Here is a 25,678-nt window from a genome sequence, read left to right as displayed (position 1 = left end):
AAAGGACCCAGATTATTAAAATTATGAATGAAAAAGGAGAGGTCACGACGAACACCATTGAAATTGGAAGGATTATTAGAAATTTTTATCAACACCTATATGCCAATAAACTAAGCAATCTGGAAGAGATGGAATCCTTCCTGGAAACCTATAAACTACCAAGATTGAAACAGGAAGAAATTGATTTCTTAAACAGGCCAATTAATTATGAAGAAATTGAGTCAGTGATAAACAACCTTCCAAATAACAAAACTCCAGGCCCGGACGGTTTTCCTGGGGAATTCTACCAAACATTCAAAGAAGAAATAATACCTATTCTCCTAAAGCTATTTCAAAAGATAGAAACAGAAGGAAAGCTACCAAACTCATTCTATGAGGCCAATATTACCTTGATCCCCAAACCAGGCAAAGACCCCCTTAAAAAGGAGAATTACAGACCGATTTCCCTAATGAATATGGACGCCAAAATCCTCAACAAGATACTTGCTAGTAGAATCCAACAGTTCATTAAAAGGATTATCCACCACGATCAAGTGGGATTCATACCTGGGATGCAAGCGTGGTTCAATATTCGCAAATCAATCAGCGTGATACGTCATATCAACAAGAAAAGACTCAAGAACCATATGATCCTCTCAATCGATGCCGAAAAAGCATTTGACAAAATACAGCATCCTTTCCTGATTAAAACCCTTCAGAGTGTAGGAATAGAAGGTACATTTCTCAATCTCATAAAAGCCATCTATGAAAAGCCTACTGCAAATATTATTCTCAATGGGGAAAAGCTGGAAGCCTTTCCCTTAAGATCAGGAACACGACAAGGATGTCCACTCTCGCCACTATTATTCAACATAGTACTAGAAGTCCTTGCAACAGCAATCAGACAACAAAAAGGGATCAAAGGTATTCAAATCGGCAAAGAAGAAGTCAAAATGTCTCTCTTCGCAGACGACATGATACTCTATATGGAAAACCCAAAAGAAGCCACTCCCAAACTATTAGAAGTTATAGAGCAATTCAGTAACGTGGCGGGATACAAAATCAATGCTCAGAAATCAGTTGCATTTCTGTACACGAATAACGAGAACGAAGAAAGAGAAATCAGGGAATCCATCCCATTTACAATAGCACCAAAAACCATACGTTACCTTGGAATTAACTTAACCAGAGACGTAAAGGACCTTTATTCTAGAAACTATAAATCACTCTTAAAAGACATTGAGGAAGACATAAAAAGATGGAAAGATATTCCATGCTCATGGATTGGAAGAATTAACATAGTTAAAATGTCCATGCTACCCAGAGCAATCTATACTTTCAATGCTATCCCGATCAAAATACCGAGAACGTTTTTCAAAGAGCTGGAACAAATAGTCCTTAAATTTGTATGGAACCAGAAAAGACCCCGAATCTCCAAGGAACTGTTGAAAAGGAAAAACAAAGCTGGGGGCATCACAATGCCGGATTTCGAGCTGTACTACAAAGCTGTGATCACAAAGACAGCATGGTACTGGCACAAAAACAGACACATAGACCAATGGAACAGAATAGAGAGCCCAGAAATGGACCCTCAGCTCTTTGGGCAACTAATATTTGATAAAGCAGGAAAAAACATCCGGTGGGAAAAAGACAGTCTCTTCAATAAATGGTGCTGGGAAAATTGGACAGCTACATGCAAAAGAATGAAACTTGACCACTATCTCACACCATACACAAAAATAAACTCCAAATGGATGAAAGACCTCGATGTGAGACAGGAATCCATCAAAATTCTAGAGGAAAACATAGGCAGCAACCTCTACGACATCAGCCAAAGCAAACTTTTTCATGACACATCCCCAAAGGCAAGAGAAACAAAAGATAAAATGAATTTATGGGACTTCATCAAGATTAAAAGTTTCTGCACATCCAAGGAAACAGTCAGAAAAACTAAGAGGCAGCCCACGGAATGGGAGAATATATTTGCAAATGACACTACAGATAAAGGACTGGTATCCAAGATCTACAAAGAACTTCTCAAACTCAATACACGAGAAACAAATAAACAAATCAAAAAATGGGCCAAAGATATGAACAGACACTTTTCCAATGAAGACATACAAATGGCTAACAGACACATGAAAAAATGTTCAAAATCATTAGCCATCAAGGAAATTCAAATCAAAACCACACTGAGATACCACCTTACGCCAGTTAGAATGGCAAAAATAGACAAGGCAAGAAACAACAATTGTTGGAGAGGATGTGGAGAAAGGGTATCCCTCCTACATTGTTGGTGGGAATGCAAGTTGGTACAGCCACTCTGGAAAACCGTGTGGAGGTCCCTTAAAAAGTTAAAAATTGAGCTACCCTATGATCCAGCCATTGCACTACTGGGTGTTTACCCCAAAGATACAGATGTAGTGAAGAGAAGGGCCATATGCACCCCAATGTTCATAGCAGCAATGTCCACAATAGCTAAATCGTGGAAGGAGCCGAGATGCCCTGCAACAGATGACTGGATTAAGAAGTTGTGGTCCATATATACAATGGAATATTACTCAGCAATCAGAAAGAATGAGTTCTCAACATTTGCTACAGCATGGACGGCACTGGAGGAGATAATGCTAAGTGAAATAAGTCAAGCAGAGAAAGACAACTATCATATGATTTCTCTCATCTATGGAACATAAGAACTAGAATGATCAGTAGGGGAAGAAAGGGATAAAGAAAGGGGGGGTAATCAGAAGGGGGAATGAAACATGAGAGACTATGGACTATGAGAAACAAACTGAGGGCTACAGAGGGGAGGGGGGTGGGGGAATGGGATAGACCGGTGATGGGTAGTAAGGAGGGCACATATTGCATGGTGCACTGGGTGTTGTACACAACTAATGAATCATCGAGCCTTACATCGAAAACCGGGGATGTACTGTATGGTGACTAACATAATATAATAAAAAATCATTATTAAATAAAAAAAAAAAGAATAAAATGTTGTCTTGATTGGTATAATCCATGGGCAGTGACTTCTCAGGGAAGTATGCTATAAATTGCTCAGTGAGTAACTTCTTTGGGAAGATGATATAAATTACTCCTTTTTAGTTTTAGTTTCTACCTTGGCAGAATCTCATATTAAAAAAAATTGTTTAATTATTGAGTTCTCTGGATTCTAGTGTTTACCAAGAATACGATACTGTCACTGATGCCTTCTCACCAGATGGTGTGATCTCCTGATAACTCTTATAAAATATAATATATAAACATATTCATCAATAATTAAGGACTCATGGCATAAATTAGTCACATGGTCCGTTCCAGCAGATGGGGCAGGTCCTTCTAATTTTCATACTTATGACTTATTTCATAAAACATTATTCAGCCTATTTCTACATAATTCTCATATACTTCATAAAGGAAAAGTGCAGAATATATTTTTGGTATAAATTAATGTTGAATGTTCTGATAAACTTATTATCGTGTACATACACAAATACTAAAAATGAACTAACTGTATTAACAATTCAGCATCTTACTCAAAGACTTTCTATAGTATAGTAATATTCTTTAAAAAAATCTCTTTATTTTTTCAAATGAGAAACTTGATCTGTTGAAGAAAAGAATGGGTAATTGCTTTTTCTAAGCTCCTTGACCAAATAACTATATGACTTAGATGAATAGATGAAGATTCATCACTACTGAAGGGCAATTATATATTTTTCTTTTTTCAAGTTTTTATTTAACTTCTAGTTAGTTAGCATACACTGTCATATTATTTCAGATGAAGAATTTACTGATTCATCACTTACATACAACACCCAGTTCTCACTTTTTGAAGAACCTCCATACCATTTTCCATAGTGGCTACACAGTTTTAGCTTTTTAAATCTCACACTTTCTATCATGTACTTTCTCCCATATAGTTCAACTCTTCATATTGATTTGTAATTATCTATGAAAATATATGTGGTACTTTAAAGCAAAATTCTTTCAACTGGATTTTTTTTGTCAATGCTAAGAAAGAAACTTGGTTATCAAATATAACCAGGATCTTAAAAATAGTTTTGTAAAATAAGGAAGAGCAGATGAAATATTTACCTGTTGAATAGGTCTTTTAGGAACCCTATCACATGAAGGCATAAAATAATTTGATGTAAAAGTTCTTTTGAAAAAGCCACATCCATTGTATTTGAATATCTATTGTTTAGACTTGGGTAACGGACCTATATGATATTCTGTCTTCCACACATTTAACCAAATATTCCTGAAAACCAGAATAACATTCTCAGGTAACTATTCTGTGTGAATTTATTTTTACTGGAGTCAGCAGGGAGAAGGGAGGATACGAAAGAAATGTTTGTTTGTTTTTTTAATTGATGTATAGTTGGCACACAATGTTACATTAGTTTCAGGTGTACAACCTAGTAACTCAACAACTCTATACATTATGCTATACTCACCACAAGTGTAGCTACCATCTGTCACCATACAACGCTATTACAATATCATTGACTATATTTCTTATGCTGTACTTTCCATATCTGTGACTTGTTCATTCCATAACTGGAAGACGTCTCCCATTCCCCTTCACCCATTTTGCCCATCTCCCTCCCTTCTGACAACCATCAATTTGTTCTCTGTATTTATTGGCCCATTTCTGTTGTGTTTGTTTTGCTTTTTAGATACCACATATACGAGAAATAATACGGTATTTTTTTTCTCTGTTTGACTTATTTCACTTAGCATAATAATACCCTCTAGGTCTATTCATGTCATAAGTGGCAAGGTCAGGGAAAAATAGTTTTAGCATGGTGTCCTTAATACCTGTAAAATACATCATCTTATTTACTGCAAGATTATTTACCTATAAGGAATAAACTATTTTGAAAATCCTATGTTCTCTGTGATATTAACAACAAATTTTTGAGTCTTCTTCAAGCCACAGATCCTGACTGATATTGCTATTAAGTAAACCATAGTCCAAATAAACCATAGTCCTTAGGATTTGAGATGCTGTATAACACCAAGTTATCTTTTCCCCACATAAGCTGTGCAAGTGAATTGCTGCATGAGCAGGAAGATACAGTATCAGTTGTGGTTGGGCTGGTAATACAATACTTTGCCTTAGTCATCATACTATGAAAAGTTGCATTACAATTACTCTAAAAGTTTAATCACATTAAAAATGAAAATGATTAGAGTTCTGCTAATGTAGGCATGTATTAAATACTTACAATACCAACTCATTATAAACAAAGAAGTTACAATGCAGTGGGAAGGTAGATATGAAGAGAAATAGTGTACTATTTATTAAAACTCTAACAGCTGAAATATAAAATATCCCAAGTGTCAGTCAAAAAGATTTAAAAAATGCTTTTTTATTACAATTTTAATATTAGGAAATATTTTAAACATTCATTTAGGTTTATTAAGTAAATTTATTAAACATCATTTTTAATATTTTTAAATATGTAATACATATTTTAGTAGGTATTAATGTATTTAATATTCCAATTGTCAGGCAAAGATTAAAAACGCAAATTTTTTACTTTTTATTTAAAAAAATTAAATGCAAAATTTTTAATCACAATTTTAATATTAAGAAAGGTTTTAAACTAAAATGAACTTATTTCAGTCTTTGATATATGTAGCTACTAAGTTTTCTAAAGACTAGTTTTTATTAGAAAAAATTCTGACAAAATTCAAATGTTTCTTTTTGTTCACTGACTGCTTTTCATAGTGTGTGAACTTTAACTCTGATTGATAGGTGAAACAACCCTGACTGTTTGAAGGATGATTTTTCAAATTTATTCTATTGCAAATATCCATAGAATTAATTAAATGGGTTGAATTTTACTTTATTTAGGCCTTCAGTGATTGAAATGTACTTTTGCCCCTTCCCCCACTTTCACTCTTTGGTAATAAAAGTAAAATGATTTCTGTCAAATGTTAAGTTATCCTTTATGTTCATAACTTCTAAAAAGGAAAATCTAATTACCTTTTAAATTGTACATAGATAAAGGACATGAAATAAGATGGCATCTTTAATCAGATAACTGCTGAGACTGTCAGTTGTGCTTGGTTCTTGCCATTTTTAGGATTGCAGTTGGCTGATTGTTTTGTAATTTGAAGAATTCTTACTTCTCCATGGGCATCATGGACAACAGTCTTGCCTAGCTTTCTCACTCTCATTCTTATGAAAAAAAAAGCATCAAAGAACATAACCACTACATATTAAAGGTATGCTTTCTGTATTTTACATGCTTGCCTTACTAGAGCTTTTCTACTTTAAGGGATAAAAAGAAAATCCTCAATGTTCCCCTGACATATTGGTCTCTTTTTCCCTTTGAAACTGGACTGCCAAACATATTGTAAATTCTCTGAGTCTCAAAAATGTTTTAATCTGAACCTTCTATCCTCAGGATGTTCAAATTTTGATTTGTTCCAGAGAATGGTTGCAAAGTTCTTTTACTATTTTCTCTACTGTGCCTTCTGTTTGTGATTGAGACAGGCTGTGAAAGGTCTTGGTTGGAGGACTGAAGAGTGTGAGCAGTGAAAGAGGGAGAAAATGATCCTGAATAATCTTTTGACAAGCAAAGAAAATAAAAAAAAAGGAGAGAAAGAGGATATCCTAATCTACTCCATGTTTTTCAAAGACAAGTGGATTTGAGGGGATCTCCAATTCTGGGAAGCTGTCAGTTTTTAGTACAGAGAGTCCATAATCTTTTTGATTGATATTCATGCTTTTTAGAAGTTAGTGTGGCATAAGAACTATGGGTCTGTCTTTTAATAAAGTTGAAATGTTTAAGGTCTGCTAAGAAGAGGCTGTTATATATTATGTTTCCTTTGACCTTTTTCTTCTCTTCTAAAATCATCTGCTAAACTACTAATTTGGAAACTCAACCTTCTCATTAGAATCACTAATCTTTGTGGTGATCATTTTCTTAAAAATTCCATTGGGTAAAGTCTTTTGATAGATGATGGGAAACTGTCACCTAGAAAGCTCTTTTTTTTTAAAAAAAAAAAATAAACTAGAGAGCTGTTTTTCTATTTTTTTAAAGCATTACAAGATGTAGATACTTATAGACAGCCTGTATCTGCTAAAAGAAGTGGCCATTGAGATAATTTTTAGGATAATTCAAGAAATAAAACACAATACCCTAAACTTTCACAGTGATAATCTGTAAGCATTTGACAAAAGTTAAATTGGGGAGACATGAATGATCTAGGCAAGTGCTTGATTAATTAAATAGTGTAACTTCTCCCCCAGATCTCATATAATAGGCCATATTGTGTGAGATATATATATATATATATATATATATATATATATATATATATATATATATATATATCATACAATTGCTAAAGTTTTAAGAATCACTTAATTCATGAAACTAAAAAAAAGGAACTTTTTTGTACTATTATTTTAATAATCAAAAAGCAGCATGAAAAGAATAAAACTTCGGAGTTAGATGAAGCTTTGTTCAAAGCTCCGCCTTATTACTTATTCACTGTGTGATCTTGCCCAAGCTAATCAGTCTCTTTCACTCTCTCTTTCCTCATCTGTATAACTGGCATAATAGTCCTTGCATTTTTGTAGAGTTGTTTTGAAGATTAAACGAGATAATGTATATAACAGTTCTAAATGGTGCTTGACCTATAGTTATGGGTATTCAATAATAGTTGGGTTGTTGTTTTTTTTTTTTTCGCTCTTATATTGGGTCTGTCCAATGCTGAACTACAAGAAAGCAAACTGTTCTAGTACATGGAAAATGTAAATTCAAAATAATGTAACTTAAAATTAAGATGGCCCTTTGTTACCTATAAATTTGTAGTCACTTCAGTGATGATTTTCTTTGAAGAGTATTTCATAGGAAAATTTTATTTTTGAACTCCTTTTTGCGTTACTTGAAAATATATCATGGATATCATATGATAGTGGTATTTATAAATGAAGAAAACCTGTTTATACCTACTATTGCAATATTAGCTAACAAAGAAGGAATCTGTTTTACTAAACTTTTCTAAATGCCGAAGTAATAAAGAGCTATTAAAGCCTCAAGAAGAAAGCCAATTCATTTTAGTTATGATATCCCCTAAAACCGAAGCATTATATAAAAGCTAAACAACACCAAATGGATTTGACTGAGATCAAAAGCCAAAACTATTTCTTTTCTTTATCTTTAGTGTTACATTTCCTAGGAGTATGACCTTAGTCAAACATCTATTAAAGTTAGCTTTTGATCTCAACCCCCTTTTGGGGTAAAAAAAAATTAATCTTTAAATTATTCTTTGAAAGACAATCATTCTATTGTGTGTTAATGTTCCAATAGTGTGTGAGTAAATAGGATTCTCTCATATATGTGATAGAAGACCAGTTAAATGGGACAATTGTTTTTGTGTCAGAGACAAGAATCAAAAGAAAACATTTTTCTGAAGCTATTAATTGGAAAAAAAAAATCCCTCCAGGTCAGTGGAAACATGTTAACTGGTAAGTCTGCTGCTTTTTTGGGCACTTCGATGAAAATGCCTTGCAATTTGATAACAGGTAGCTGCCATTTGTGATGTAATTTTCTTCTCACCAGTCATAGCTACTCCATGATTAATCAGGGAAAACACTTTTTCCTCCATAGATACTTAAAAAATAAAAACTTTGTTTAAAAATGTCTTAAAACCACTAGGAAGGATTATACATTTTTCATTCTGCCTTTCATCTATTAAGTAAACTATGGAGAAATTTTCATGATATATTTAAGACCCAAGAGAAATAACAAACATAGTGTGTTTGATGTCAGTGTACATATATGCATGTGACTACTGTTTACCCATATGTATGATTGTATTTAAGTATTCAGGATCTTAAATAACCTTTTCTAAACCTTTATTCTCTAGAATGGTAAGTTCATTAGACACACATTTATCAAGTATTTCCTACTTGCAAGACATATTCTAGATCCTACTATGAGTACAAAACCTACAACAGCCTTCAAAGCCTTCATTTTAGTTGGAGAAGTGAGGCCTACTTGTAGGCATAATCATAATAAAAGGCAGAAAGTGATAAATATGTTCACATAAATATGTGTATGTAAAGTAATATAGGAAAATTCCAAGAAGAGAATTATGTCCAGTTGTGAGAATTAAAGAAGGCTTTTTGGATTAATGGTATTTAAATTTTGTTTTAAAGGTTGGTTAGGCTGCAGTTAGCAAGACAGGGATAAAAAAACATTCCAGGCAAAAGAGACAATCTGCAAATGTGTGAAGATGAGGTAGTAGTGATTTTGTCTGGGTGACAGAGTGTTTAGTCTGGTTAGAGTAGTAGTTATATGATAAAAAAAGAGTGGAAGCTCTGTCTATAAAGATGGGTGGGGCCAAAAGTGGGAGGTTATAAATATCAAAATAAGAATTCTGGACTTGATTCTATAGGCAATGGTGAACAACTAAATATTTTTGTGAGGGTGAGGAATGTGAAAGTACTGCTGCTTATGAAAATATCACTAAGACAGTATGGGATAACTTGAAGGGAAAAGAAAGAGAGGCAGGAAGATCACTTAGGAAGTTCTTCAATTAGTCTAGCTGAGAAGGAATGTATACCTATTAAAAATGGATTGTGGAATTTTTAGTTCATTTTAGAGTCAAGATTTCAATTTTAGATTCATAGTGTATGAATTTGAAGTAATACTATTTAAAATTTGCTTTAGAAAATTAATGTTCTGTTTGAAGTTATTCGCAATGGAATTCAAACTAAAAAAATAAGATATACTCTATCTATATAATCTGATTATTTCGTGTGAAACTTTCTAAATTTCCTATGTGCCCAAATCAATTGCAGTGAGCCAGAGCAAATATCTTTTATTAAACTGTGTCAACCACACCTGACATACATGGCAATTATTTAAAAAATTAGCATATAAAACTAAACTAAGATCCTGTGTTCCTTAAAAAAAGTAGAGAGTAATAGCTGGCTAAGACAGAGTTTCATTTGACAGAGTTTAAGTGCTTCATTACTAAGATCATCAACAGGAGGAATGGTGATATAGACCACCTTGAAATTACACCTTTTGACTTAGGAAAGCCCATGATTTATGCCAATCTATTTGTACAAATTACTACAGTTTTTACAGAAACACAGCCTTCCAAAAATATCAGAGACTTAGGATAACAAAGGAAAAATAAGAAATCAATTGAATTGTAAACAGAACATAGTTTAGTGAACTGGAAACTGGGATGATACTTGTTCTCATTTTATTGTTTCTGGACATACTATCTTATTCCCAGGAACAATAGCCGTGGAAATCGACAAAGCTACAAAAGGTGAAGTTCCTTGTCTCATCATCAAGATGGTGTAGCATTCCTAACATTGTGCATCCTCATCTACCTCCCAGCTGTGTATGTTTGTTTATCTCTAGCTATAAGCAATTTTGAAGTCATACATATTATTACTAAGATGTTTGGCATTCTGACTGAAATAAAAGGTTAGAAGAGAGATAAATTTCTTTATGGCCTCTGTTTCATTTGATCCATTTGAGTTAGTATGCCCCTTTAGCAAGCTGAAGCTATTGGTTTCAAGTGGGAAAAAATGGTTTTTATCTCTTTCTGAATGTATTGTTAATAGGACTGACACAATAGAGGAAACCAGAAAGAATGTGCCACCTTATAAATCATTCATTAGTCCTCAGCTCCATGCAGAATCCTTTTTATTGTGTATGCATGTTGGCATGTGTCTATGTATGTCTCCTCTATTAATGACGTGGCCTAATTATTTAACTTAGAATTATTTTTATATTACCCAAGCACTAACTCATATATAAGAGATAGCATTCTTTTAAAGATTTTATTTATTTTTTCATTTATTTGAGAGAGAGGGGGGAGCACAAGCAGGGGAGAGGGAGAAGTAGGCTCCCCACTGAGCAGGGAGACTGATGTGGGACTCGATCCCAGGACCCTGGGATCATGACCTGAGATGAAGGCAGCTGCTTACCCAGGCCCCCTTGAGATAATAGCATATTTCAGTATGGATAAACATGAGTTGTAACTTCTTTGCACCCATCTATTCTACTGGGAGATAATGAAATACTGGATGCCTGTAGTTCAAACATCTTGGTGTCTTAACTGTGGATAAAACTCTCTACAGCAATTTTAGGAGAAAATAATGTTCATTAGATAATTTTTAGTGTTGGATGGCAATAGTACATAATTTTCTAAACCCTGCTCATCCTGGGAATTATATCACTGTAAGAGGAATGGCGGCTCTATTTAAAGTAAAACTGCTATGAAAAGATGCTCAACATCACTCATCATCAGGGAAATACAAATCAAAACTACAATGAGATATCACCTCACACCTGTCAAAATGGCTAAAATTAATGACACAGGAAACAACAGATGTTGGCAAGGATGCGGAAAAAGGGGAACCCTCTTGCACTGTTGGTGGGAGTGCAAACTGGTGTATCCACTGTGAAAAACAATATATAGGTTTCTCAAAAAGTTAAAAATAGAACTATCCTACTATCCAGCAATTTCACTACTAGGTATCTACCCAAAGGATACAAAAATACTGATTTGAAGGGACACATGCACCCCTGTGTTTATACTAGGATTGTCAACAATAACCAAATTATGGAAAGAGCCCAAATGTCCATCAACCAATAATGGTATATAAATATATATGACATAAAAATACTAATATATTACATATATAAATTTATATATGATATATTTATATAGATATATAATAGAATACTACTCAGTCATAAAAAAGAATGAAATCCTGCCATTTGCATCCATGTGGGTGGGGTTAAAGTATATTATGCTAAGCCAAATAAGTCAGTCAGAGAAAGACAGATACTACATGATTTCATTCATATGTGGAATTAAGAAAGAAGCAGATTTAAAAAAAAAAGAAAAAAGAGAAAGAAACAGATGAACATGGGGGGAAAAAGAGAAGCAAACCATAAAATAGACTCTTAACTTAGAGAACAAACTGAGGGTTGCTGGAAGGGAAGTGGGTGGGGGTTGGGTTAAGTCGGTGATGGGTATTAAGGAGGGCACTTTATGTGATGGGCGTTGGGTTTATGTAATTGGTGAATTACTAAATTCTATTCCTGAAACTAATATTACACTATATGTTAACTAACTGGAATTTAAATAAAAACTTGAAACAAAAAAATAAAATAAAATATAAAATAATCTTGTGAAAATTGTACCCTCCATTAAGGTTCTTTAAGAAGATTATTTTAATTGTTACACAATATTTCATCATATGAATGTATTGTAATTTTGTATTAAATATTTGATTTATTTCCCATTTTTGTTGATTGTATATGACAGTAATAAAATTTTTTCTACATAAATAAATAAATAAATAAATATAAATAAATAAATAAATAAATAAATAAAGTAAAACTGCATATGATGTAGAAGAATTCTTACCCATGCCACTCTGACAGCCAGGTTTTTCTGGTCCTAGAAATTTAGGTAGTATAGTTTTAATATGGAAATAACAATACCCGAAAACTTGTATTATATTCAATTATTAGAAATGCAATAGACTGGTGAGTTTCAAAAGTGACAGAAGTCTTGAGTTATTACACTGCGTTTTATGAGGCAAAGTAATATAAGCTTTAAAGAATAATCTTGCCAGATACCGTGTGTCCATTGAAGATCCAAGAATAAGAGCCAGTTTCTCATGATATCGTTTTATTCTCCCTTGTAACTCATATAACAAATGTTCATGTTTTGGGCTTTGTCAGTTAACTTCAAGTAATTGTGGATTCAGATAGCTAGAGATATAGCTATCAATATTTATGTCTCAAAGTATGCAGCAACACACACATATAATTACATATGATTATTATTATAGTGGGAATGATTTAGACTTTCTCTTTTATCTCTTTTTCTTTGGAGGGTTAGAATTAATCTGTTATATTTAAAAGAATTAGCTTCACATTTCCTTAAATATTATACAAATGAAAGCCCCTGAGACATGACCATAAATTTATTCATGCATTTATATCAACACACGTATGGTTAGTTTCATGTGTTCTTTAAATTGAGAATAAGACAAGTTCAGTCACAAAATTGTTCTATAATTACGTTCAATATAACATATTGCTTTGCTTTCTAGAACAGATACTTAACATATAGTGATTCAGTAGGCATAAGCATAAGCTGATCATAAAGAATGGCACCAACAGACAGTGAATGAGTAAAATAAAGGCAGAGCTATTGCCACTTTCAGTGTTTGACAACCATCTCTGTCGTTGCCAACTACTTACATTTGTTATTACATCTTGGCAGGAAGGTTAGGCAGAACGTGATTTTGGAGAGATTGCAAAATATACCTATTACTAGAGAATTGCACAATTGCTAGTGTTGGGCAAGTAGCCCTTTTTCTTCCTCCTGGTGGTGTCCCTTCACAATTTCATTTGGTTATTCTTCAGTCATTCACTGGACACCACCATGAACCCAATAGAGTGTCAGGCACCAAGAAATGCAAAGGGTAAGAATAATAGTTTCTTCCAGTAAGGAACTTGCAACCTAGGTAAGGGAGACAGGATTTACATGTAAAATTAATAAATGACAAGTCAATAAATTATCTTGGAAGTAATGTATTCCATGTAAACTCATTGAAAGTTAACATTGGTTTGAACCTTATTTTTAAAATTTTTATTTTATTTAAATTCTATAATTAACATATGGTGTATCATTAGTTTCAGTAGTAGAGTTCAGTTTTGTCAGTTGCATATAACACCCAGTGCCAATTACATCATGTGCCCTCCTTAATGCCCATCAGGCAGTTACCCCATCACCCCACCCACTTCCCCTCCAGCAACCCTCAGTTTGTTTCCTATGGTTAAGAGTCTCTTATGGTTTGTCTCCCTCTGTGATTTCATCTTATTTGATTTTTCCCTCCCTTCCCCTATGATCCTCTGCACTGTTTCTTATATTCCACATATGAGTGAAGTCATATGGTAATTCTCTTTCTCTGACTGACTTATTTCACTTAGCCTGATACCCTCTATTTCCATCCATGTCGTTGGAAATGGTAAGATTTCTTTTTCGATGGCTGAGTAATATTCCATTGTGTGTGTGTGTGTGTGTGTGTGTGTGTGTGTGTGTGTGTATAATCTCACATCTTCTTTATCCATTCATCTGTCCATGGATATCTGGGCTCTTTCCAGTTTAGCTATTGTGGACATTGCTGCTACAAATGTTGGGGTGCAGGTATCACTTGGGATCATTACGTTTCTATCCTGGAGTGTTCAGTAGAGCAATTGCTGTGTTGTAGGGTAGCTCTATTTTTAACTTCTTGAGAAACCTCCATGCCGTTTTCCAGAGTGGCTGTACCAGCTTGCAGTCCCACCAACAGTGTAAGAGGGTTCCCCTTTCTCCACATCCTCTCCAACATTTGTTGTTTTCTGCCTTGTTAATTTTGCCATTCTAACTGGTGTAAGGTGGTATCTCGATGTAGTTTTGATTTGTATTTCCCTGATGCCAAGTGACGTGGAGTATTTTTTCATGTGCCTGTTGGCCATTTGTATGTCTTCTTTGGAGAAATGTCTGTTCATGTCTTCTACCCATTTCTTGAATGGATTTTTTGTTTGTTTCTTGGGTGTTGAGTTTGAGAACTTCTTTACAGATTTTGGATACTAGCCCTTTATCTGATAAGACACTTCTCCCATTCTGTAGGTTGTCGTTTGGTTTGGTTGACTGTTTCCTTTGCTGTGCAAAAGCTTTTTATTTTGCCTTTGTTTCTGTCGCCTTTGGAGAAGTGTCAAGCAAGAAGTTGCTGTGGTCAAGGTTAAATAGAGTGCTGCCTGCATTCTCCTCTAGGATTTTGATGGAGTCCTGCCTCACATTTAGGTGTTTCATCCATTTTGAGTTTATCATTGTGTATGGTGTAAAACAATGGTCCAGTTTCATTCTTCTACATGTGGCGGTCCAATTTTCCCAGCACCATTTGTTGAAGAGACTGTCTTTTTTCCATTGGCTATTCTTCCCTGCTTTGTTGAAGATATGTTGACCATAGAGTTGAGGATCCATTTCTGGGTTTTCTATTCTGTTCCGTTTTTCTATGTGTCTGTTTCTGTGCCAGTACTATACTGTCTTGATGATTACAGCATTGTAATCTAGCTTGAAGTACAGAATTGTGATGCCACCAGCTTTGGTTTTCTTTTTCAACATTCCTCTGTGGCTATTTGGGTTCTTTTCTGGTTCCATATAAATTTTAGGATTATTTATTCCAGCTCTGTAAAAAACATCAATGGTATTTTGTTAGGGATTATACTGAATGTGTAGATTGTTGTGGGTAACATAGACATTTTAACAATATTTGTTCTTCCAATCCATGAGCATGGAATGTGTTTTCATTTATGTCTTCCTCAATTTCTTTCATAAGTGTTCTATAGTCTCCAGAGTACAGATCCTTTACCTGCTTGGTTAGGTTTATTCCTAGGTATTTTATGGTTTTGGGTGCAATTGTAAATGGGATGGATTCCTTAATTTCTCTTTCTTCCTTCTCATTGTTAGTGTATAGAAATGTAACTGATTTATATGCATTGATTTTATATCCTGCAACTTTGCTAAATTCCTGTATGAGATCTAGCAATTTTAGGGTAGAGTCTTTTGGTTTTCCACATAGAGTATCATGCCATCTGCAAAGAATAAGAGTTTGACTTCTTCTTTGCCAACTCAGATGCCTTTTATTTCTTTTTGTTGTCTGTTTGATGAGGCTAGGACTTCCAATACTAGCTGACCAACAGTGGTGAGAGTAGATATCCCTGTCATGTTCCTGACCTTAAGGGAAAAGTTCTGTTTTTCCCTATTGAGAATGACATTCACTGTGGGCTCTTCTTTGGTGGCTTTTATGGTATTGAGGTATCTTCTTTCTCTCCCTAAACTGCTGAGAGCTATAATTAAGAAAGGATGCTGTATTTTGTCAAATTCTTTTTCTGAATCTATTAAGAAGATCTTATGGTTTTTGCCCTTTCTTTTATTAATGTGATGTATCACATTGATTGATTTGTGGATGTTGAACCACCATTACAGCTCAGGAATAAATCCAACTTGGTCTTGGTGAATAATCCTTTTAATGTACAGTTGGAGCCTATTGGTCTTGGTGAGAATTTTGATATCCATGTTCATCAGTCATATTGGTCTGTAATTCTCATTTTTGATGGGGTCTTCGTCTGGCTTTGGTATCAAGGTAGTGTTAGCTTCATAGAATGAGTTTGGAAGCTTTCCTTCCATTAGTAATTTTTGAAACAGCTTCAGAAGAATAGGTATTTATTCTTTAAATGTTTGATAGAATTCCCCGAATGTCATTTTTTAAAGACAATATTTTTAGAGCAGATTTAGCTTTACAATAAAATTGAGATAAAAGGGCATAGATTTCCTTTATATCTCATACTTAGAGATATGCACAGCCTCTTCTATTATCAATATCATTTAACAGAATGGTACATTTATTACCAAGGATGAACTTACATTGACACATCTTTATCACCCAAAGTCCATAGTTTACCTTTGGGTTCATTCTTGGTTTTGTACATTTTATGAGTTTGGCAAATACATAATGATATATATCCATCATTATTTGGCAAATACATAATGATATATATCCATCATTATAATATATACAGAGTGTTTTTTCACTGCCTCCAAAATGTCGTGCTCTGCCTGTTTATCTCCCCCCACACACTCATCCCTGGCAACCATTGATCATTTTATTTTTTCCATTGCTTTATCATTTCCAAAATGTCATTTAATTGGAATCATACTATATGTAGCCTTCTCATATTGGCTTCTTTCACTTTGTAATATGCATTTAAGATTTCTTCATGTCTTTTCATCACATGCTGGCTCATTTCTTTTTAATGCTTAATAATATTCTATTGTTTACATATACCATACTTTATTTATCCATTCACCTACCAAAGGACATCTTGGTTGCTTCCTTAAAACTCATTTTAAAGACAAGAAAATTGATTCTGAAGGTAAAGTGATTCAGATAGGTTTATAACTAGCTATAGATAAACCCAGTTTTAATAGCTAGCTTTTCTGATCTCATACAGTATTCTTTACATCATTATTTGGGATAGACAAGCACTATCCTTGCAATTACCTCAGGTCCTTCTTGGTGTTATAATTTACACTTTTGATTATAATAAATATGCTAATCATCTTAAAAATGCAGATTTTTTTTAACAACCAACATTTCTAGATGTTTTGCTGGATTTTTCAGTCTTGATTTAAGTCATATATGTGTTTAGAATGCAAAATTTCATAATGTTAAAACATCACAGGATCATTGTAGTAGCTTTCTGTGGCAACATAGCATAGCAGTATTTGATAACTACTATACAGAAGAGTGGAGAATTGATTGCACAGGTCATTCTCTGGCATTTATATGGCATATCCAAGAGAAGACCAGCTACTTAGAAGTCTCAAATGGCAGTGATCTTCAGGAAGTCAATTACCTTTTAGAAAGGTGATTCGTTATTGAAGTTTAATATTCTTCCTTTTTATTATAAAGGAAGCCATTAAAGCAAGACCTCTTTTTTTTTAAGATTTTATTTATTTATTTATTTGACAGAGAAAGAGACAGCCAGCAAGAGAGGGAACACAAGCAGGGGGAGTGGGAGAGGAAGAAGCATGCTCCCAGCCTATCATGGAGCCTGAAGTGGGGCTTGATCCCAGGACCCTGGGATCACGCCCTGAGCCGAAGGCAGATGCTTAATGACTGAGCCACCCAGGCGCCCCCTGAAGTTTAATATTCTTCTAATGGCACTTTGATACCTTTTGAACAAACACAAAATACATTTGAATTTTCATTAGCTGCTACACAGAAGTTAACACTAGAGATTAAATTTAGGCCAAAATAGATTTTTAATTTGAGGCTAATTTCCCATTTATTCTATTTCTAAAGAAAAATGAATAAGAAGTTTTCCTCCTGGGGCGCCTGGGTGGCACAGCGGTTAAAGCGTCTGCCTTCGGCTCAGGGCGTGATCCCGGCGTTCCGGGTTCGAGCCCCACGTCAGGCTCCTCCTCTATGAGCCTGCTTCTTCCTCTCCCACTCCCCCTGCTTGTGTTCCTTCTCTCACTGGCTGTCTCTATCTCTGTCAAATAAATAAATAAAAAATCTTAAAAAAAAAAAAAGAAGTTTTCCTCCTGAATTTTTCTTCTAAAGAAAAATGTATTCATTTGCTCTAATTTTGAAGTGTGTTACTGGTTTTCCACACAGGCAGAAACAGCTTTCCAAAAAGCAACAAGGATACGAGTCTTATAGCTGCACTGAGCCAAACAAACTATGTAGAGAGAGTGAAATTACATAAAAATAACCACTTTTAAAAATTAATATCCTGAGTTAAAATGCTTAAAGTATATCTACCTACACATCTTCTGATTTCCTCAAATACATATTTTAAAATACATTTAGTGAATTCAATTTCCTTACCAATCTGGAAATTATCTTAAGGTAAACGTGGTTTTTGTTATATATTTGAACTTGGCCAGGTTTTTCTATCAATGCTGTTAATGCTAGTTTACTCTATTTCTCTCATTTCTATTTTTTGGTATTAACTGCTGCAGAGCCAAACCAAATCATCCAAAATTAGGCTGCACTTCTATCAATTACTGTTATTGTTGATTTACAGATCAAAAGTGAATTGATTTAATGTATAAGAATTCTTTTCAACTTTCTTCTGTGAATGTGACTCTTTTCTGTGACTTTCTATAAATTAAACTTACAGTACGGATGTTGTATATCTTATTGCATATACTCTTGTTGACTCCCTTGTTATAGTCAAACACATTTCAAAATGTAAGGGGCCGAGTCAGAGAGATGAACTGCAGGGAAATTCAAGAGAGGAGGCATCACCACACTGAAAAATTGCACAACCCGGAATGCTGGGCCTTCACTGGCCTCCACTCCGTTCTCCCCACCAGCATGCATCTGATCCCACCCCTCCCCTTCTGGAAGCCCATCCATGCTTTCCCTCTGAGCTCAGGGCCATGCTGTCCCAGTCCACAGCCTGGCCCACAGGCCATGTGGCCCCTCCAGTGAGCTCTTCCTGCCTGGGGGCCTTCACAGGTCAGGCCCCCTGGGTCACTCCTCTTTCCTCTCCCTCCCTCTGTCTCAGAGGCCCTCCTAAATCAATGTGTGTTTTCCATCATGTTCTCAGGCAGCATCCCCTTTCTTCCCTTTCATCACCGTGGTGACATTTTAAATTATATACTTCATTCGTGTGGTTAAAACAACAACAACAAAAAAACACACCAAAATGTAAATTACCTTTGCTTAACATGTTTCAACTGAAACTTAAATACTTTCTTTAAGCAACTGTGGAAGGAAAATAGTCACAAATTTGGCAGTATACTAGAAACTAACAATCTGTTCTTTTTTATAAGTTTGGTATCAGTTTTTGATTGTAGGGGATCACTGACTTGAACAAATATGTTCTCTTTTGTGGTAACAAAACGTATACAGCATAAAATACCATTTTAAATAGTATACAGTTCATTAGTATTAAGTAAATTCACATCATTTTGCAATCATCACCAAAAATATGGAATGCTTCACAAATTTGCATTTTTATCCTTATTCAGGGGCCATGGTAATTTTCTCTATATTGTTATAATTTTAGCATATGTGCTAATGAAGCAAAAAACATATATGTATACACACACACACACACACACACACACATATATATATATATATATTTGGTATTTTTTCAAAATTCTAATTCCAGTATAACTAACATACAGTGTTACATTAATTTCAGGTGTACAATATAATGACTCAACCATTCTATGCATTACTCAGTCCTCGTCATAAGAGTACTCTTAATCACTTCACCTATTTCACTCATCCCCCCACCTCCCGCCTGACAACTACCAGTTTGTTCTCTATATTTAACAGTCTGAAGTTTTTGTTTGTTTCTTTCTTTCTTTGTTCATTTATTTTTGTTTCTTAAATTACACATATGAATTGCCATACAATATTTTTCTTTCTCTGACTTACTTTACTTAGCGTTGTACCCTCTAGATCCATCCATGTTGTTGCAAATGGCAATATTTCATTTTTTATGACTTATTAGTATTTCATTATATATATACACCATTTTTTTATTCATTCATTTATGGATGGACACTTGGGTTGCTTCCATATCTTGGCTATTGTAAATAATGCTACAATAAACATAGGGCTGCATATATCTTTTCAAGTTAGTGTTTACATATTCTTTGGGTAAATACCCAGTAGTGGAATCACTGGCTCACATGTTAATTCTATTTTTAGTGTTTTGAGGAATGTCTATACTGTTTTCCACTATGGCTGCATTATCCTGCATTCTTACCAACAGTGCATGAGTGTTCCTTTTTCTCTACATGCTTGAAAACACTTGTTATTTTTATTTATTTATTTATTTATTTATTTATTTATTTATTTATTTATTTATTTTTTGAAGTTTTTGTTTAAATTCCAGTTAGTTAGCATACAGTATAATATTAGTTTCAGGTATACAATATAGTGATTCAACACTTCCATACAACACCTGATGTTATTTCTTTTCTTTTTGATTTTAGCCATTCTGACAAGTATGATGTAATATTGTGGTTTTAATCTGCATTTCCCTGATGATGAGTAATGTCGAACATCTTTTCATGTGTCTGCTGGCCATCTGTATGTCTTCATGAAAAATATCTACTCATGTATAATTCCCAATTTTTAATTGGGTTGTTTGGGGTTTTTTGGTGTTCAGTGTTATAAGTTCATTATATATTTTGGATCTTAACCTCTTATTGGATATGTCATTTGCAAATATCTTCTCCCAATTGGTGGGTTGTCTTATTGTTTATTGATCGTTTGCTGTGCAAAACCTTTTTGTTTTTAGTATATCCCAATAGCTTATTTTTGTTTTTCTTTCATTGGCCAAAGGAGACAAGCTAGGGAAAATGTGTCTATGACTGATATCAAAGAGATTACGGCTGAAGTTTTCTACTAAGAATTTCATGGTTTTAAGTTGTGGTGCTGCTATACATCCATTGTAAATGTCCCAAGAATTAGAAATAAAATAACAAGGAACTCTATACTAAACATAAAAAAAAGAATTCCATGGTTTTGGATCTCACATTTATATATTTAATCAATTTTGAATTGATTTTTGTATATGATATAAGAAAGTGGTCCAGTTTCATTCTTTTGCATGTAGCTGTCCAGTTTTCCCAACACAATTTATAGAAGAGACTGTTTTTTTCATTGCATTTTCTTATTTCTTTTTTCATAGATTAATTGACAGTATAAGCATGAGTTTATTTCTGGGGTCTCTATTCTGGTCCATTGATCTATGTGTATATTTTTGTGCCAGGACCACACTATTTGATGACAACAGCTTTGTAGCATATCTTAAAATCTGGAATTGTGATACCTCCAGTTTCTGTTTTCTTTTTCAAGATTGCTTTGGCTATTTGGGGCCTTTTGTGGTTTCATATAAATTTTAGGATTGTTTGTTCTTGTTCTGTCAAAAATGTTGGATTTTGATAAAGAATGCATTTAATCTTGGATTGCTTTAGATAGTAGGGATATTTTAATAGTCTTGGTTTTCCCAATCCATGAACCTGGAATTTCTTTCATTTCTTTGTGTCACTTTCAATTTCTTTCAACAAATTTTTGTATTTTTCAGATTACAGGTCTTTCACTTCCTCGGGTAAGTTAATTCCTAGGTATTATATTCTTTTTGGTGCAATTGTAAATATAATTGTTTTCTTACTTTCTCTTTCTGCTGCTTCATTATTATTGTAAGAAATGAAACAGATTTCTGTACATTGATTTTATATCTGGTGACTTAACTGAATTCATTTATCACTTCTAGTGGTATTTTGGTGGAGGCTTTTGGGTTTACAACATACAGTAAGTATCATGTTATCTACAGATAGTGACAGTACAGTTTTTCCTTACTAAATTGAATGCTTTTTATTTCTTTTTCTTGTCTAATTGTCGTAGCTAAGAATTCCAGTAAATGTTGAACAATAGCAGTGAGAGTGAACATTTTTGTCTTTTTCTTTATCTTAAGGGAAAAGTTCTTAGTTTTTCACAATTGAGTATGATATTAGCTATGTGTTTTTCATATATGACCTTTATTATATTGAAGTATGTTCCCTCTAAGCCTACTTTGGTGAGGGATTTTATCATGAATGGATATTGTACTTCATCAAATTCTTTTTCTGCATCAATTAAAATGATCATTGGTGAGCTAAGATGAAGACAGAGTAGGAGGACCCTAGGTTCATTTCATCCTTGGAACACAACAAGATAACTATCAAATCATTCTAAATATCTCAGAAATCAACCTGAAGACTGACAGAACAAACTCCACAGCAAAAGGGAGAGAAGTCACATCAAAGAAGTTAGGAAGTGTGGTAATGTGGTTCAGGGGAGAAACTGGTCACAGGTGCTGCAGTGTGGCAGAGGCCATGGATGCAGAGAAGGGTCACAGATAGAGGAGCACATAGGGAAACACACAAGGAGAACATATCCTCAAAGCCATTGGCTGAGGAAATGAGAAGGGCTGATTTTTGTGAGTTCTTGCAACCACAACAGAACAGCTGGCTTGGCTGGGATAGAGCCCTGAGGGCACTGCCTTACTCCTGGGGACAAGGCAGACAAACAACTGAGGGGCAGACAGCATAGAAACAGAGATCCGAAGAATGACTGGGGCACACAGATTATTTGTTCTTCTTTAAGTCCTCTGGGTGCTTCCCCAAGAATCAACAATGCAGGAGAATCCTCTCTGGGGAAAAAGGAGATGACTCATGCCATTTTCCTCCCACATCTTCAGCATAAACAAGAGCCACCTGTTGGAAGCAGCTCAGAACTGACACTGCCTAACCTGCTTACACCAAGTCCCACCCCCCTATGCTCTGGTGTAACTACCCTTCTTGGTCAAGCTTACATCAATCTCAATATGGTGGTCCCTCCCTGAGAAAACCAGAACAAGCCCTCCCCCCACTATGTCTGTAAAGCCTGGAGTTTTAAAAGTCAGCAGGCTTTTCTGGAATAGAGGCCAGAGGGCACTGCACTACTCCTGGCAAGAAGGCAATCAAACAATACAGAGACAGATAGTGTGGAAACAGGGATCTGAAAAATGCCTGGGACACACAGGGAGGAGATTATTCACTCTTCTCAGAGTGCATCCTTGAGAGGCAGCATGGAGGGAGATGCTCCTCTGGGGGAGCTGACTGGTGCCACGTCCCTTCCCCATCCATCAGCATAAACATAGAACCATCTTCCATAACCAACACAGCACCCATACTGGCTGCCTTACTTGCTTACACCAAGTCCTACACTACTGTGTTCTGGCGGGACTGCCTTTCTCAGTCAAGCTTGCATCAGTACCAGAACAGTAGGCCCCTACCCAGAAACTGCTGTCCACGCCACATCTGCTGACCAGATATTTATGCAGGGACTCAGTTCTGGTGAAACTAGTTTTAGTTCTCATTTCACAACCTGATCAAAGTACACCTAGTTAAAACTAGCCACATTCTGGCCAAGGACACTGAAGGCAAGGAGAGCCTCTGCAGATGACTGGCCTGAAGAATAAAGAAGCCAAAACACAACAACACAGCACACACAGCACACACCAGAGACACACTGAAGTGGAAGGCCCTAGACACTATGTGATCTCTTCTTCATAAAGCCATTACTCTCAGAAATGGGAAACATAATGGGCTTTTTTAACATAAAAAAGAAGGTAGACACTTAGACAAAATGCCAATAATTAATTGCAAATGAAAGAACAAGAAAAGATTTCACAGCCCAAGATCTAACTTAAACAGATATAAGTGACATGCCTGATGGTAATTAAAGCAACAATCATAAGGATACTCACTGAGATTGAGAAAAGAATGGAAGACTTCAGAGAGGCCCTTATCACAAGGATGAAAGAGTTAAAAAAGAATCAGTCAATAATGAACAATGCAATAACAGATAAGAAACAGGCTCAATGCAACGAAAACAGTTGGAAGAAGCAGATGAATGAATAAGTGATGTAGAAGATAAGATAATGGAAAATAATGAAGCTGAACAAAGGAGAGAAAGAATTATGGAACGTGAAAATAGGTTTAGGGAAATCAGTTACTCCATCAAATGTAATAACATTTGTATTATAGAGTACCAGAGGAGGAAGTGAGAGGAAAGGGGGCAGAAAACTTATTTGAGGAATAATACCTGAAAACTTCCCTAATATGGGAAAGGAAACAAATATGCAATCCAGGAGGGACAAAAAAATAAAAAAATAAAAGAAAAACCCAAAAGCTGGCCAACACTGAGGCATATTGTAATTAAATTTGCAAAATATAGTGATAAAGAAAAAAATCTTACAAGTAACAAGACAAAATAAGTCCTTAACTTACAAGGGAAGACCCATAAGGCTAACTGCAGATTTCTCAACAGAAACTTGGAAAGACAGAAGAGAGTGGCATGATATATTCAACGTGCTGAATGGAAAAAACATCTGCAGCCAAGAATACTTTATCCAGGAAGGTAGTAATTCAGAAGAGAAGGAGAGACAAAGAGTGTCCCAGACATATAAAAACTAGAGGAGTTCATGACCACTAAAACAGCCCTGCAGTAAATATTAAAGGGGACTGAGTGGAAAGGAGAGAATAAAAGTGAGAAAAAAAAAAAAAAGAAAGGAACAAAGAAAATCTCCAGAAACAATGAAAAAAAAGTAATAACATGGCAATAAATACATATCTATCAATAATTACTCTAAATGCAAAAGAAATAAATGCTCCAAACCAAAGACATAGTGTGTCAGAATAGATAAAAACAACAAAAACAACAAGATACATCTATATGCTGCCTACAAGAGACTTATTTTACTATTTTTATTTTTATTTTTTTACTTTTTTGATAAGAAAACATTTATTGAAAATCTATCACAGCTTTTTTATTTTTAAATTTATTTAAATTCAATTAATTAACATACAGTGTATTATTAGTTTCAGAGGTAGGGTTCAGTGATTCATCAGTTTTATGTAACACCCAGTGCTTATTACATCATGTGTCCTCCTTAATGTCCATCACCCAGTTACCCTATCCCCTCACCCACCTCCCCTCCAGGAACCCTCAGTTTGTTTCCTATGATTAAGAGTAAGAGATTCATTTTATACTTAAAAATTTAAAGTGAGAGGATGGAGATTTAACGTGAGAGGATGGAGAAACATTTATTATGCAAATGGCATCAAAAGAAAGCCAGAGTAGCAATACTTATATCAGAAAACTATACTTCAAATGAAAGCCTACAACAAGAATTGAAGAAGGGCACTATATCATAATAAAGGGTAGTATCCAAAAAGAAGATCTAACAATTGTAAATATTTATGCACCCAACATGGAACACCAAATACATAAAACAATATCAAATGTAAAGGAACTCATTGACAATAATATAATAATAAGGGACTTTAAAACCCCACTTTAATCAATGGACACATCATCTAAATAGAAAATCAACAAGGAAACAAGGGCTTGGAATGACCCAATGGACCATATGAACTTAACAGATATATTCAGAACATTCCATCCTAAAACAGCAGAATACACATTCTCTTTGAGTGCAAATGGGACATTTTCCAGAATACATTGCATAATGGATCACAAATCAGGCCTCAACAAATACAAAAAGATTGAGAT

The 25,678-nt window shown here is 34.7% G+C and overlaps 1 protein-coding gene and 1 non-coding gene across 2 annotated transcripts in view; one reads left to right on the top strand and one right to left on the bottom strand.

Annotated features, from left to right (window-relative positions):
* DACH2 (dachshund family transcription factor 2) overlaps positions 1 to 25,678 on the top strand; it is an 813,807-nt gene that overhangs the window by 523,474 nt on the left and 264,655 nt on the right. The window lies entirely within an intron of this gene.
* Positions 19,542 to 19,645, bottom strand: LOC123777465 (U6 spliceosomal RNA). Its single transcript, XR_006775653.1, has one exon. It is a non-coding gene; the product is annotated as a U6 spliceosomal RNA (small nuclear RNA).

Source organism: Ursus americanus, chromosome X, assembly GCF_024610735.1.
Source record: "Ursus americanus isolate L20-20 chromosome X, mUrsAme1.1.p, whole genome shotgun sequence".
Classification (NCBI taxonomy): Eukaryota; Metazoa; Chordata; class Mammalia; order Carnivora; family Ursidae; genus Ursus; species Ursus americanus.
The sequence above is the reverse complement of the archived record's forward strand: the minus strand, read 5'-3'. Positions and strand labels throughout refer to the sequence as shown.